Source organism: Bison bison, unplaced genomic scaffold (assembly GCF_000754665.1).
Source record: "Bison bison bison isolate TAMUID 2011002044 unplaced genomic scaffold, Bison_UMD1.0 scf7180017864456, whole genome shotgun sequence".
NCBI classification, from domain to species: domain Eukaryota; kingdom Metazoa; phylum Chordata; class Mammalia; order Artiodactyla; family Bovidae; genus Bison; species Bison bison.
In genome coordinates, this window is record NW_011495018.1 from 25,944,394 (window position 1) to 25,958,762 (window position 14,369).

Consider the following 14,369-nt stretch of genomic DNA (forward strand, 5'->3'; position numbering starts at 1 on the left):
GACCCAGGTTTAATCCCTAGGTCAGGAAGATTCCCTGGAGAAGGGCATGGAATCCACTCCAGTATTCTTGCCTGGATAATCCCATGGACAGAGGAACCTGGTGAGTCAGTCCATGGGATCACGAAGAGTCAGACGTGACTGGGCGACTAACACTTTCACTTTCACAAATGGTAAAAGGGGATCCGAAGACATCCGAGCAGAGCACCAACACTGTCAGTAACACTAGGACATTTTTATCTAGTCAACAAGCAGCTTGGAAACTTTATAGACAAGTCTCTGTAGCCTTCATTTTCTGGTTTCATAAAGGGGTGACCAGAGGTGGGTTGCCGTCTATGGGGTCGCACAGAGTTGGACACGACTGACGCGACTTAGCAGCAGCAGCAGCAGAGGTGGTAGGAAGTAGATAAGGTTTCCACTGAGGAAAAGACCTTCAGGGCTCAAGTCGAGAAATGCGGTTAGGGGAGAAGTCACTTTGAACTATTCTCCCACCACACTCAGCATGCACAGCAAGGTGGGAGTCACTGGGAAGGCTGGCTGCCAGGCTGCCAGGAACCTCTCCAGGTAGCATTTACCTTGGTGCCTCAGGAAGTGGGGAGCATGTTGTTTAAGAATGCAACCCTACAGCTAACCAACGACAAGTCCCTGGATAGATTACTTAACATCAGTAAGACTCAGTTTCATCATTTATAAAAATGTGGAATTGTAAGAACTATCTCGTGGATTTATTGTGAGGAATAAATACGTGTGTGTGTTGGGGGTGGGATATTTAGCAGTGGCATTGAATACAGTAAGTGCTTGTGGCAAGTTGTATTTTCTCAAATAAAGGCACAATATTACTTCCCACTGCACTTGGCATTTTCTTATCAAAGGTGGGAGTCTATTTCCCCTGCCTTTGAATCTAGGTGAACCTCTGACTTTCTTATAACAAATGGCAGGCAATTGGAGGTGACGTGACTTTCGAGGTTACATCAGATCAACTATGCTTCAATTTAAAAAACTAAATAAATAAAAAAAATTTTAAGTTGTTAGAGCTTCCACCTGGTTCACCGAGAACCTTGCTTTTGGAGCCCTGGGAACAACATATTATGAGGAGGCCTTGAGCTGTTCACATGGAGAGAATGTGTGGGGAGGTCCTGAGTTGATATGAAAAGAGAGAAATGCCAGTCAACCCCGAATTTCTCTGGTCATTGTTCAAATACAATCCAGGCCAGAACTGTTCAGCTGAATCTTTCCAGATTTCTGATCCACAGAAACAGTATGAAACAGTAAAATGATTGTTCTTGACTCAAGCCACGAAGTAATGATTTATTACAACAGGTAACTGAAATGGTGCTTCATGAATGCTAGGTCTTGACTTTGCTAGGATATCATCCACAGCCTCTCAGGTTCTAAAATGTGGTTTTGTTTTATTCCACTAAGAATGACTCAGTAAATCGGGGATGGACTCTCTCACTGATCGAGGTCACAAAGGACTGATGTGCAAGCCAGAATGACAATTTACTATCACAATAAAACTGCAAAGTGGTTAAACATTCTGTCCTCAGACCAGATTATTTCCTCCATGTAAGAAATTTACTTTGGAAAATAAAGTATAATCAGGTATCTTGTGAGTGTAAAGTGAGAATAAAGGAAAGTAATTACCTGACTCAAATGATCTGATGGTATCAGGTCAAGGGAGCACACTGCCTTCACCTCCCTGGAAACTACCCACCAGTTGCCAGAACCCAACAGCCCAGACCTTGAGCCAAGACATCAGCCCCTTCATGTGGCCTTTGGATGGACACTGATGGCATCCGGCCATCTGATAGTCCCTTTTCCGTATTTAATACAGACAATTCTCCTTGTGATTGGTACAGTATTTCTTTAGCCCAGCAGATATTAATAGTGTTCTATAAAGAAATTACGTTTCATAATGTTCTATGAAAAATAAAAGAGCCGTGTTAATTCAAATATACTAGATTCAGCAAAATTTAAAGGGGTTCATTACTACAGGACTTCCCAGAACATTGACTTTGCAAATCATGATGCAAACCACCCAGAGGAAGATACAATAAGACAATGAATTCTGCCCACACCAACCCCCAGATCGCAGTTTGTTGAATGCTGTTTTCAAGATCGTTTCCATCAAATCACATTCTGAACCAGAAATCATTCTGACTACTTAAGTTGTCTTTCTATCTGACTTTTCCGGCCTAATAGACTGATTTTATTACTTAACTCTCAGAAGACTTACCTCATTTCCCTTATGTCCAAATTCTCTTTAAGGGTACTGGACTTCTGCCCTCATGGAGTTCTGGACTAGAGGGGTGAAGGGGGCCATGAACACTGTAATTTAGGGACAGTGCTGGGACAGAGATCCAAAATGTTGTGATGCTTCTGGAAATGCCAGAAATAACTTTGGGAGGGGGCAGCAGCATTTAAGGGGAGCTTTGAATACAAGAGTTTGACACGAGTTTAAGAAGCAAAGTTGAAAAAAAAAAAAAAAGGGGGGGGGGGGGCACTTCAGGCTAAGTGACCAGAACATGCAAGAGGTCTAGAGAGGAGCAGAGAACAGAGTATTCGGGAAGTTGGGAGGAGCACATGATGGTGGAGGGATGAAGCTGAATATGCAGGAAGAGTCTAGAAAGCCATATTAAAGAGTGAGTGTGTGTGTGTGTGTGTGTGTGTGCATGCATGCTCAGTCATGTCTGACTCTTTGGGGACACCATGGACTGTAGCCCACCAGGCTCCTCTGTCCATGGAATTTTCCAGGCAAATATACTAAAGTGGTTTGCCATTTCCTACTCCAGGGGATCTTCCTAACCCAGGGATCGAACCCACATCTCTTGAGTCTCCTGCACTGACAGGTGGAATTCTTTACCACTGTGGCACCAGATGAAGGTATGCTGCTGCTGCTGCTGCTGCTGCTAAGTCTCATCAGTCGTGTCTGACTCTGTGCAACCCCATAGACGGCAGCCCACAAGGCTCCTCCGTCCCTGGGATTCTCCAGGCAAGAACATTGGAGTGGGTTGGGATGCAGAAATGGACTGTGAAAGAGTGAGTGTAGCCAGAATAGCCCCAGGAGCTGGGAAAAGGACCCTGAAGCTAGTGGATGGAGTCAACAGGGAAAGCAGAATGTGGGAGACTGCTTAGGAAGTTACTAGACAAGGGAGATGGTGAAGGACAGGGAAGGACTGGTGGGCTGCAGTTCATAGGGTCTCAAGGAGTCGGGCACAACTGGGTGACTGAATAACAGCAGAATATCCCACAGGAAGATTAACTGATGCTCAGAAATCTGTGATGGCTCAGTCATCTCCTTCATATTCCATGAAACAGGAGACAGACTATTAGAACAGCTGCCTTAAAGGAAAAAAAAAAAATACTGAGCTCTGTGCTTGGAGCTCTTTGAAAAATCATCACCACATCATTTCAGATGTGCAACTTCACACAATGACAAAACAAAGAGAAGGCCCTCCTTGTGAGAGCACGGAAGCAAACCACACTAATCCAGCCCTGCAGAGAGGAGAATGGGATTCATCATAGCTCTCAGTACAGGGAGACGTGAGGGGACAGCCACACTCCCCAAAGCTGATACAAAACTGCTGATGTCTGTCACTCAATCAGTACTCTGCTCTGAACTCTCTCCCACGTCGCCAGAGGATGTTCAGTTCTATAATCCTGTGGGGCTTCCTTTTAGTGCTGTTCAGAAGTCCCAGGGTTCTTGTACCTTCTAAATGTTCAAAGGAAAATCCTGTCTCCAGTCCCCGTGGCTACAACAAGGTGATCCTGGTTTAAGCTAGTCTGGTCATCTGAGGTGGTAGATTCGAGGCAGAGTCCAGAAATCTCCCAACCCAGTGACCAAAGCCACAGTATTCAACTTCCAAGCATCTGCAAACCCACCTCACAATCACCCCAAAGTGGGAAGCCAGTCTCCTCCCCTCACAGAACCCATGAAAGTCAGTCATCACCTAACCTTGAAGAATCTCAACTCCACTTCCCCTCCAGCTGTCTCTGTCTCTCTCCTGCAAAAGCCCTGCTCCAGCTCAAGTCAGAAACTTAAATACCTAAGATGACCAGCAGGTACCTGGACAAATGAGTGGTATCTACCAGCTGGGAGATTATAAAACGGCAACTGACTGTCAAGTCTCGATGAGGAAGACAAGACAGAGTTATAGGGATTGTAGCTAACCAGCCAGGTGTTCTAAAGCAGACAAGGTCATTGCTGGCCCTTAAAATGCAGAGCCAATATGGACTGGGCACTCAATATTCTGGGAAAATCTTAAAATGTGGGTTTGTGTACAGAATTTCTTCATTTAAAAAATTTAAAAACAGTCAGATTTAAAATGCCAATGCAAGAGATGCAGGAGATGTAGGTTCAATCCCTGGGTTGGGAAGATCCCCTGCAGTAGGAAATGGCAACCCACTCCAGTATGCTTGCCTGGAAAGTTCCATGGACAGAGGAGCCTGGCAGGCTACAATCCATGGGGTCACAAAGAGTTGGACATGACTGAGCATGCATGTGTGTGCATGCACACACGCGATACATATACACAATGATACTGCTCAGGGCATATGGGACATAGCTCCTCACTGGTTTCAGCCCTGGATGAGTTGTGTAAGACACAAATGGTCTCAGAAAGCCTGAGATTTCAAACACAAAGGAAAGTCTGCTGTAGTTTGGCCGGCACAAAAGCTCCTGAGGCAAAGGAACTCAAATTTTTGTCTATGTTTTGTGTTCTTGGAAGCTGTGTTGTGGGTTATAACTACAATAAAAAGGACAACGTGAAATCTCAATAAGGAATTCTGCCCTAACTGTGTTACGGAGCAACCTGGGATCCGGAAGAATGTCTATGAGTGACCATAATCCCCCAGGTCTTCCTAGAGAAGAGAGGACTATAGGCAGAAGTGCTATTCAATTAGGACACACGAGTGTGCCCGCTGTTAAAATACTGAAATACTAGGATTCTACCACTATCTCAACTCTTGTTATCCATGCCCAGAAGCTAACAAGATTTAGGCAATTCGGTATTCATGTTATCTGAACTCAGTATCTAAACTCACAGTATACAAACTCGGTACCCACACTAAGTACTCAGAGCTGCAGCCTCATTTTCTTGGGCGGTGGCTATGCCCACACTTGGTAGGTGGAGAGGAGAGCAGGATCTAGTGATTCTACTGAGCACTTCTCCCTAGGCAGGTGAGGAGCCAACCAATGAAATCTTCCACAGAACCAGAGAAGGGTCAGCTATCATTATCTGCCCTTTGAGAATGACTCCTGGTCCCTCCAAATATGACCCTCTTAATGGTCTTCTTTCAGTCTCATGCTATGCCTGGGGCTCAGGGGGCCTTTTGCAAGGCAGTCTGTGGTTTCAACAGTCCAGATACATCACACACTTTTTAGCAATGCTGGGAAGTAACAAGCAGGACCCATCTGATCCGGATGCCATAGACAACACTCTCTTCTCTTTCTCCCCCTACATTTTCTCTGTGAAGGAGAGTCTCCATCCTCCTCACTGCTTCACCAAGATTTTGCCTACAGTGAATCACTTCATTTTCTTTTAATTCTTTCCTCTGAAAAATCCCCACTTCTTCTATTCTTTGGTCCTCATTGTCCATGGTTGTCCTTTGCCCAGAGTCATCAGATATGAGTTTCTCTTTCCTCTAAGCAGAAAGGCTTCTCTTACTACAGAAAAGAAATGAACCAAGAATAAAGCTGTTAATTTTCCACGTAAAAACGGCCTCAAGCTTCATATCTTGCTCCAGGTCATGTGTCACCCATTTTTCCCTTTTGTCTCAGATGCATTCCTATCCTTTGCCCAGGAAAAATGCATTTCTCTGACTTCCTTGCAGGCTGCCTTCTGGGTTAGCCAATGAGAGAAAATGTTGGGAGATTGCTGGGCAGAAAAGAGGGAGAAGTCAGAGTATTCCTCCCCCTTCTTTCTGCTTTGATTAGCATTTCCTCTGTGGTCCCAGCTCCCATCAGGCAGTCTACTGTAGACCCAGACCCTGCTGAATAGTTTGAACTCCAGCTCTCTGACTCTGGTCATACCATCTTCTCCCTTTACTGGCTATATCTTAAAATTTGTAGAGGTTTCTTGCTTCTGTTTATCTCTGGGTTGCCTCATGGTCCTGTTTGACTCTTCAACTCTCCCAACACCTTGGTAATCTATTCTTCATATTTAATTCCTTCTGTTGACTAACTGTACAGAGTATTAGTATGTACTCTGTTTCTCTGACTGGATACTGGCTGTCTCAGATGACCTCATCATCAGAGCACCAGCCTCCTTTTCTTGATTGCACCATAGAGGGTAGTATCAAACTATGGAGCAATGCATTAATATGATAATGTCCTTGAGACCCCCCAACTCTCTACCAAGGCTACCACAAGCTAGGGAGACTATCTTTTCTGATGTATACAGTTCAGTTCAGTTCAGTTGCTGAGTCGTGTCCGACTCTTTGCGACCCCATGAATCGCAGCATGCCAGGCCTCCCTGTCCATCACCAACTCCCAGAGTTCACTTGAGTTGGTGATGCCATGTATACAGTAGTCTTGTAACAAATTTTCTTTTAGTTAAAAGAAATCTTTTATTTAAATGGCAGATAGTAGGAAGTATTGTGGAGAAGGCAATGGCATCCCACTCCAGTACTCTTGCCTGGAAAATCCCATGGGCAGAGGAGCCTGGTAGGCTGCAGTCCATGGGGTCACTAAGAGTCGAACACCACTGAGCGACTTCACTTTCACTTTTCACTTTCATGCCTTGGAGAAGGAAATGGCAACCCACTCCAGTGTTCTTGCCTGGAGAATCCCAGCGATAGCGCAGCCCGTTGGGCTTCTGTCTATGGGGTCGCACAGAGTCAGACACGACTGAGGCAACTTAGCAGCAGCAGCAGGAAGTATTGCATTTGCTTCCAGGAAATTCATAAAGTGAAAAATGAACTCATATATTCTGGAAAAAAAAATTGGTCAGATACTAAAAAATAATTTGTCAAATACAAAACGCAATTCAAATTTCTTATGATTCGTGAATATATAGGTTGGACCTAAAGGTCTTAATCCTGATATCTCATTATTATTCTTCCACTTGGAGATTAAAACTAACCTTCTTTCAGACAAAGTTTTTTGTTGTTATTTCTCTTTGTCATGTACAATCATTGGTAGAAAAAAATAAGACTAATTAGCTACTTCAAAAAGTATCTAATTGAAAAACTTGTCATGATTCTGTGTTATTTTTTACCTACCCTTCATCCTTCCTTAATTCTTCTGACAATGATACTCAGATTTTCCTCTGGAGGAAGCCAGTGCCTCACTCTCCCACTGCCCTTTATATGCCTGTGTGAGTGCTCAGTTCTGATTCCTTGTGACCCCACTGGACTGTAGCCTGCTGGGCTCCTTTGTCTATAGGATTTTTCAGGCAAGAACACTGGAGTGGGTTGCCATTTCTTTCTCCAAGGGATCTTCCTGACTCAGGGATTGAACCCACCTAGCCTACATCTCCTACATTAGCAGGAGGATTCTTTATCACTCTGCCACCTGGGAAGCCTGCCCTTTATATAGAGCAGATTATATCCCAAGTACCCTGAGGAGTCATGTGACTCAGGTCAGGCCAATCAGCATCAATGCTCGTGGCCATGATGACTGATTGACTGACAAATGGGCATATGATCTAATCCAAACCAACATGCTGCGATTCATGGGGTCGCAAAGAGTCAGACATGACTGAGCGACTGAACTGAACTGAACTGAAGCCAATCAGGTCAAATAGAGCTAATCCTGGGACTTTTGAGCAATCAAAAAAGAATTTGTTTTTCTCACAGCTTAGAGGTGTGAAGATGCAAGCCTGGAATTTCCACTTGGAGGGAAACTCTGAGTAAAATCAAAGAGAAATGCACTGAGGAAAAACGGAGAGAGAGAATCCAGGTCTTGATGCTATAATTTGCATCTGTTTATCCAGTTACTGTTAAGTTAATGCGCTGTTGAAATACATTGGGATGGCAAAAACTTTTTGGCCAATTCAATATATATATATATCGAACAAACACTCTAATTTTTTTTTAAATCCTGATATCATTTATTGGCACAAAAATTACTCAGATACAACATGGTGTCTAGACCTAGCTACATTTTATACTTTGGGGATTCAGTTTAATACTTCTTTTGCTCGAAACTCCCAACATGTCGTAGAACTTTCTGTGTTCAGCACCTCCATGATAGAATTTCTGTACTCTAATCCCTTGCTTTAAACACAGCATTTAGACCTCATTGAAAACAACCCCCCTACACACACACACACACACACACACACACACACACGTTTGTGTGTGTTTCTATGTTTTGGTTTAAGAAAGTTTGTATTGGATTTCTATCCTTTGCACCCAAAAAGGTTCTACCTAATACACCCATAACAAGTTAGACGTTGTGTTGGGCACCATGGAGAATCTCAAGATGAGCAAATTCCTCTCTCTCAATTGAGAGAGGAAATAAATGGTTCCATATTTGAAGCTGATGATATTATTGGAAGAGGAAGTAGAAAAGCACAACTAATTATTCCACTTGTATTTTGCCTCTATCATTTCAAGAAAAGTAAACATCGTATGGAGAGGGTAGAACAAATGTTTTGTCAGGGCTCAGAAATCTGAGATAAATGAGCAGGTGGAAGACAGCTCTCCACTGCCTTGAGTGAGTCCACATTGCTTGGCTCACCTGAGCTACACTGAAGTGTGCTTACAGGCCTTAAAGAATGCCAAGCCACAGGGAATGCTCTCTGAAGGACTGTGAGGAATTGAAAAATTGTCTGGATTTTTTAATGAATTTTATTATTTACAGTCCAGTGAGTTGTATTTAATCCTTGGAAAAATTAAACAGTTGGTTTTTTAACACATTAGAAAAATGTGTTCATTTCTTAAATTAAATATTTTTTAAAGGAACTAATTAGCCCATTTTTTTCACCAGCAATTGTATATAACAAGAGAAACAACAATAACAAACACCTTAGTCTGAAAAAAATAGTTTTAATCTCCAAATTGAGGAATGTGTCAAGATTAAGACCTTTAAGCCCAATCTATACATTCAAGAATGACAAGGAATTTGAATTGGATTTTAGTATTTGACCAATTTCTTTTTCTCCAGAACAACAGCATGAGTTCAAAAAGAACAAGGAGTACCAAACCAATCTTCTGTCATTAATAAAATTATAAGATGAGCATAAAAGGGAATATGACAGACATAACGAATCCAAATGGTAAAGTGATTGGCAGTATTTTTTCTTGTTTCTGAAAGTTCTTATTTTCCAATGGAGAAACAAGCCACAGGATAGTACAGCTAAAATTATTAATTGATCAGAACTAAACAGTGTTTGATCAATGGAGTAACTGTAGGGGGGTTTCCAAGGGAATGCTATGAGGCTCTATCCTACTTAAAATGATGTATCAGTGATTTTGATCCTTACTGATTTTAAAATCGTATCAACCTGGGAGAGATTGGTTAATGAAATCAGGACTTAAAAGATCATAACAGACTAATAATTTATCTTAAAAGCAACAATACGATTTTTTAATAAAAATGTAAAGTCCTACATTTAGGTTAGAAAAAAAACATTACACAAGTACAGAAGGAGGAAGACCTGGTTTAACTGCTTCGCATCCAAAAGTGATGAGGTGTTTCGCTTGACCACACAGTGCAGTATCATGTCACCACGATGGATGATAATATAGGATACTTCCTGACGTGGGGGAAAATAACATGTAACATTTTCGTAAGTGGATCAAACCAGTTTATAAAATTATAAGACACATACATAAACATAGTTATTAATGGGAAGAAGATCCAAAAGGTAGCAAGCAGTAACTCTCAGTGGTGATAATACAGGTCACCTTCTTCTTTCTGTTTCACACATTTGCTGCAGTCACTTTGTATAATAAGTATTTACTGAAAATACTTTGTATAATAAAAATTTTATTTTGGCTCAATACAGATAAAAAGTGTAAGGTGGCTAATAAAAAAAGAAACAACACAAATGCAGTTTTAGGCTGCATTCAGAGAATTATATTTTCTGGAAACGAGACATTGATCAGTTCACCATGCTCTGTACTGGGACGGCCATATTGTGTCATAATATCTCCACTTGCTGCACTCCCAGAATTTATCACAATGTGTAAAATGCCTTTATTTGCTCTTCCATTGACTTCTGCTCCACTAGCCAGTATGTTTGTGAGGCCAGAGACGCTGACCTTCCTTATTACTGCGTCACCAGCACCTCATCCAGTACCTGAAACAATGAAGACGTTCAAATAACATTCATTAAATAGGTGAATAACAGAGGCTTTACTATACTGCACTTTACTGTGCCTATCTTTCAGTCTAGGATGCATTTACTGGATATATTCTTGGGAAACTTTTCACACATATCAGACCCAGAAGAGAAGGAGAAATAATGAAGCGGCAAGAAGCCAATTATCAAAATTTCAAAGTTTGGGCTTGATACATATTCACAAATAACTAGGGGACAGCTGCAGTGTGGTGGATTAAAAATAAATTACTTTCACGTGATTAAGGTTGCTCTCTTCCCAAAGGTTGTCATTTAGTCCCTTTTGACAGGACCTTGCAGAGGAGAATAAGATAACTGCTGTGATTGGGCAAAATAAAATATAACAAAGTTACAGCTCTTCTAAGGGCTGGGTGTTCGGGCTCTATGGATTCATATTTAAATCAGATTCTGAGCAGATGAAAGGCATGTACAGTAAGTCAGCCTGAAGAGAAAGACAGGCGTATGTGCCCCCCTGGGAAACAACTGAGCCTTTAGCAGGCGCCAGGATTTGGGAAAACTAGGGGTGGGGGTGGGGGGGGGAAAGGTTGGAAGGGAGGAGGGAAGGAGCCATCAGTCTCTGTGCCACTTTCAAGATCCACAGTAAGTGTGTTTCTGTAGGCAGATTGCATCTCAGAGGAGCCCTGTAGCTCAAGATAAAGATGTCCACATAAGATGCAAATTAGGACCCCACTGCAGAGGTGTCTGCAAAGAGCTCATAACCTGGGGAGAGGCTTGGAAACAGCCTGAAGAAAGGACAGTTTGGTGAGAGGGAGGAGACCAAATGTCTTTGGCTAAAAGAAAGTTGCTGTCATTGTCCCCGATGGTGATGCTGCTTTATTATCCCTGGGTTCTCTGAGCCACGGGCACAGATGAGAGAGGGCTGGATCTCTTGGCTCCATCATCTAGCATTAGAAGAGGAACACTCCCCTCCTCCAGTCTGCCTGGTTTTAGGACCCCACCCAATTTTCCTTCACACCTTATATCTCCACTGCTGGATCCACTTGCTGCCAATGTGCACGTTTCTCTCCACCAGCCTCTGCCTAAGCCATCCCTGGACACAAGGAAAGTGTCTTCCCCCCTGTCTTCAGATCTAGTATCTGAATGACAGCTTGTTTGGTACTTTACAACTGACTTCCTTGGGGGCTCAGTCGGTAAAGAATCCTCCTGCAATGTGGGAGACCTGGATTCAATCCCTGGGTTGGGAAGATCCCCTGGAGAAGGGCAGGGCAACCCACTCCAGTATTCTTGCCTGGAGAATCCCCATGGACAGAGGAGCCTGGTGGGCTGCAGTCCATTGGGTCGCACAGAGTCGAACACGACTAAGCAGCTTAACACACAAACACACCTACGTACCACGTGCTGTGTCTCACTTGACCTTCACAACAATCCTTTGGGGAACCCAATGAGAAAGAGAAAAAGCATTAATAACTGCTAAGCATTAACAACTCTGGAGCATGGCACAGCTGAGCTTCGGTCCTGCTCCCACCTCCTAGCTGTGTAACTTAAGCCTCACCTTTCTGTGCCTCAGTTTCCAGTTCTCAGCCTGACTTTTAGCCCAGAAGGTAATACTGCTACTGCTAAGTCACTTCAGTCGTGTCTGACTCTGTGCGACCCCATGGACTGCAGCCCACCAGGCTCCTCCGTCCATGGGATTTTCCAGGCAAGAGTACTGGAGTGGGGTGCCATTGCCTTCTCCGAGAAGGTGATACAGAGTTTGCTTAAGAACTTAGCTCTGGAGACTGGCTGCCCAGGTAGAATCTCTGCCACTGACCAGACATATGACTTAGGGCAAGTTACTGAAGTTCTCTGTGCCTCAGGGTCCACATCTGGAAACAGAGGATGATGATATGGCCAACTTGGAGGTTTGCTGTGAGGATTAGAGAAGTAAACACATGTGAAATACTCTGATGAAAATCCGGCACACTGTTATCATTATATAAGCTTTACTATTAATCTTGCATGCGTGCTAAGTCTCTTCAGTCGTGTCCGACTCATTGCAACCCTATGGAATGTAGCCCACCAGGCTCCTCTGTCCATGGGATTCTCCAGGCAAGAATACTGGAATGGGTTGCCCTGTCCTCCTCCAGGGGATCTTATTAGTCTTCAAAAACTATTTTTTTTTTTTTTTTGTCCTGCTACTAAAAGTAACACATCAGCACTGCAGAAATCTTGGGGGATCTCTAGTTTGCTATTTATATGTAATTATTTTTTAACAAGAGTCTCAGTGAGCACTACTTTAAAATATTTAGCCAATGCCTCCTCTCCCGTGGTCCCATCCCCCTCCATCCAGGCTGTCCTCATCACTGAGCTGAAAAGCAGAAGTGAGAACTCAAGAGCTGGGCAGGCGAGCACCCCTCCAGCAACCACTTTCCCTCCCCCAATGACAACCTTGGCAACAAACAATCAGGAGAGAACAGGATGCAAATTAAGCCCAGAAGTTTCTTCCTTGGAGCTAGTGGCTTATTTATTTTATATGGGTTTTTGTTGTTCTGTTGTCATTTTAATTTGTCCTCTCTGCACCACTCTCCCTCTGGCAAGTAGCCACTCACTTTCAGAATCTAGGAAGATGACAAAGTTCCCATAATGTGTGCTGGCCTGGAAAAAGAGAGGAAAAAGGAAACATCCATATGCTTCCAGGTGAGGGAAGGAAATGGGTTCTCCACGGTCTCCCCTCCTGTGGCCTCCCCTGCCACACCTGAGAAGCCCCCTCACCCTCTCGACCCAACAAAATGCCAGGCTGCCTTCCCAAAGTCAGACAGGGCCTCTTGGTGCTTCCAGCCACACCCCTTTGAGATACAGGGGGGTGTTTCTCTTAAGTAGCTCAAGTATGAGGAATCGGATAATTTAACATCTAACCTAGGAGTTTTCAAGTGAAAGGGGACACAGTTACCAGTAAGTGGCAAAGACGAGGACGGGTGGTCACCCTGGAAGTCCCAGGTTCCTGACGTGCAACTGCTTCGTTCCTGGGTCTCCCCATGAGAGCACTAATTCTCAGAGCCAAACTGCCTTTTGAGGCTTCAAGTTGCCCCACCTTTAGTCTCTTCTCCAGATTTTTTCGTGCAATCTTACAATGTTCTAACTACAATGGAAGAAGCAAATATTCATCGAAAACAGAAACGATGTCCATGTTCCCTCATTAGAGAAGGAAGAAACCTCATTCCATACCAGGCCTACACTCCACACCAGCTTCATCGGTATTTGTTGAATGAATGGTATTAAATTCAAGTAGTTCTTGAGATAATAAAATAGATAACATTGATTAAGTGCTTTTTCTATGACAGGCACAAGGCTCAATACTTTAAACATCTTATCTCATTTGATGCTCCTAATAACCCCAGGAGAAGAGACATCCCAAATAACAGATGAGGGAACAGAGACTTAGAAAGGTTGAATAATTATCCAAGGTCATGGAGCTGATAAGTGGCAATGCTAAGACTCAAGTCCACGTCTACCAACAAAATCCCCTTTTTTAACCACTATTAATACAGATAAAGATAATGATAATAATAACAAACACTGTGTGTCAGGCACACTAAGCATGTTACATCTGTAACTATAATACATGTCCATACACTATCGCTAGAACATTGGTATTGATTATACCCATCCTACAGGAGAAGAGATTGAGGAACAGAGAGGCTAAATGACATGTCCAGGGTCACACAGCTCCTCAAGTGCCTGAGCTGAGACACAAACCCAAGCAGTCCGGCTTGAGAGGCCCTGTCCTCTACCATCCCTCCTATCTCCCCATCTCACTCCTCTATTACTGATCATGATCCAGAATAACAGTTTTGAATGGGAGCTTTTCTTTAGCAGGACTTTGATACTTTCATTCAATGTAAAAACCTATTATTATTTCTTTGACCCTGGACTTCCTGGAGACTGTCAGGGACACAGCAGAAAACACAAGTCTTTCTCCTCCAGAAACTTCCAGTCCCTTCCAGGCTGAGATTCCATAAGTAGTAGGTATTTACCGAGTCCCAGCTAGACACCAGCACTTTGCTAGATCCTTGTGCTTTCCTGCTTTCTTTGATCTGCACAACCATCCTAGGGTTTTGTGGAGACCCATGCTATCCATTTAATAGG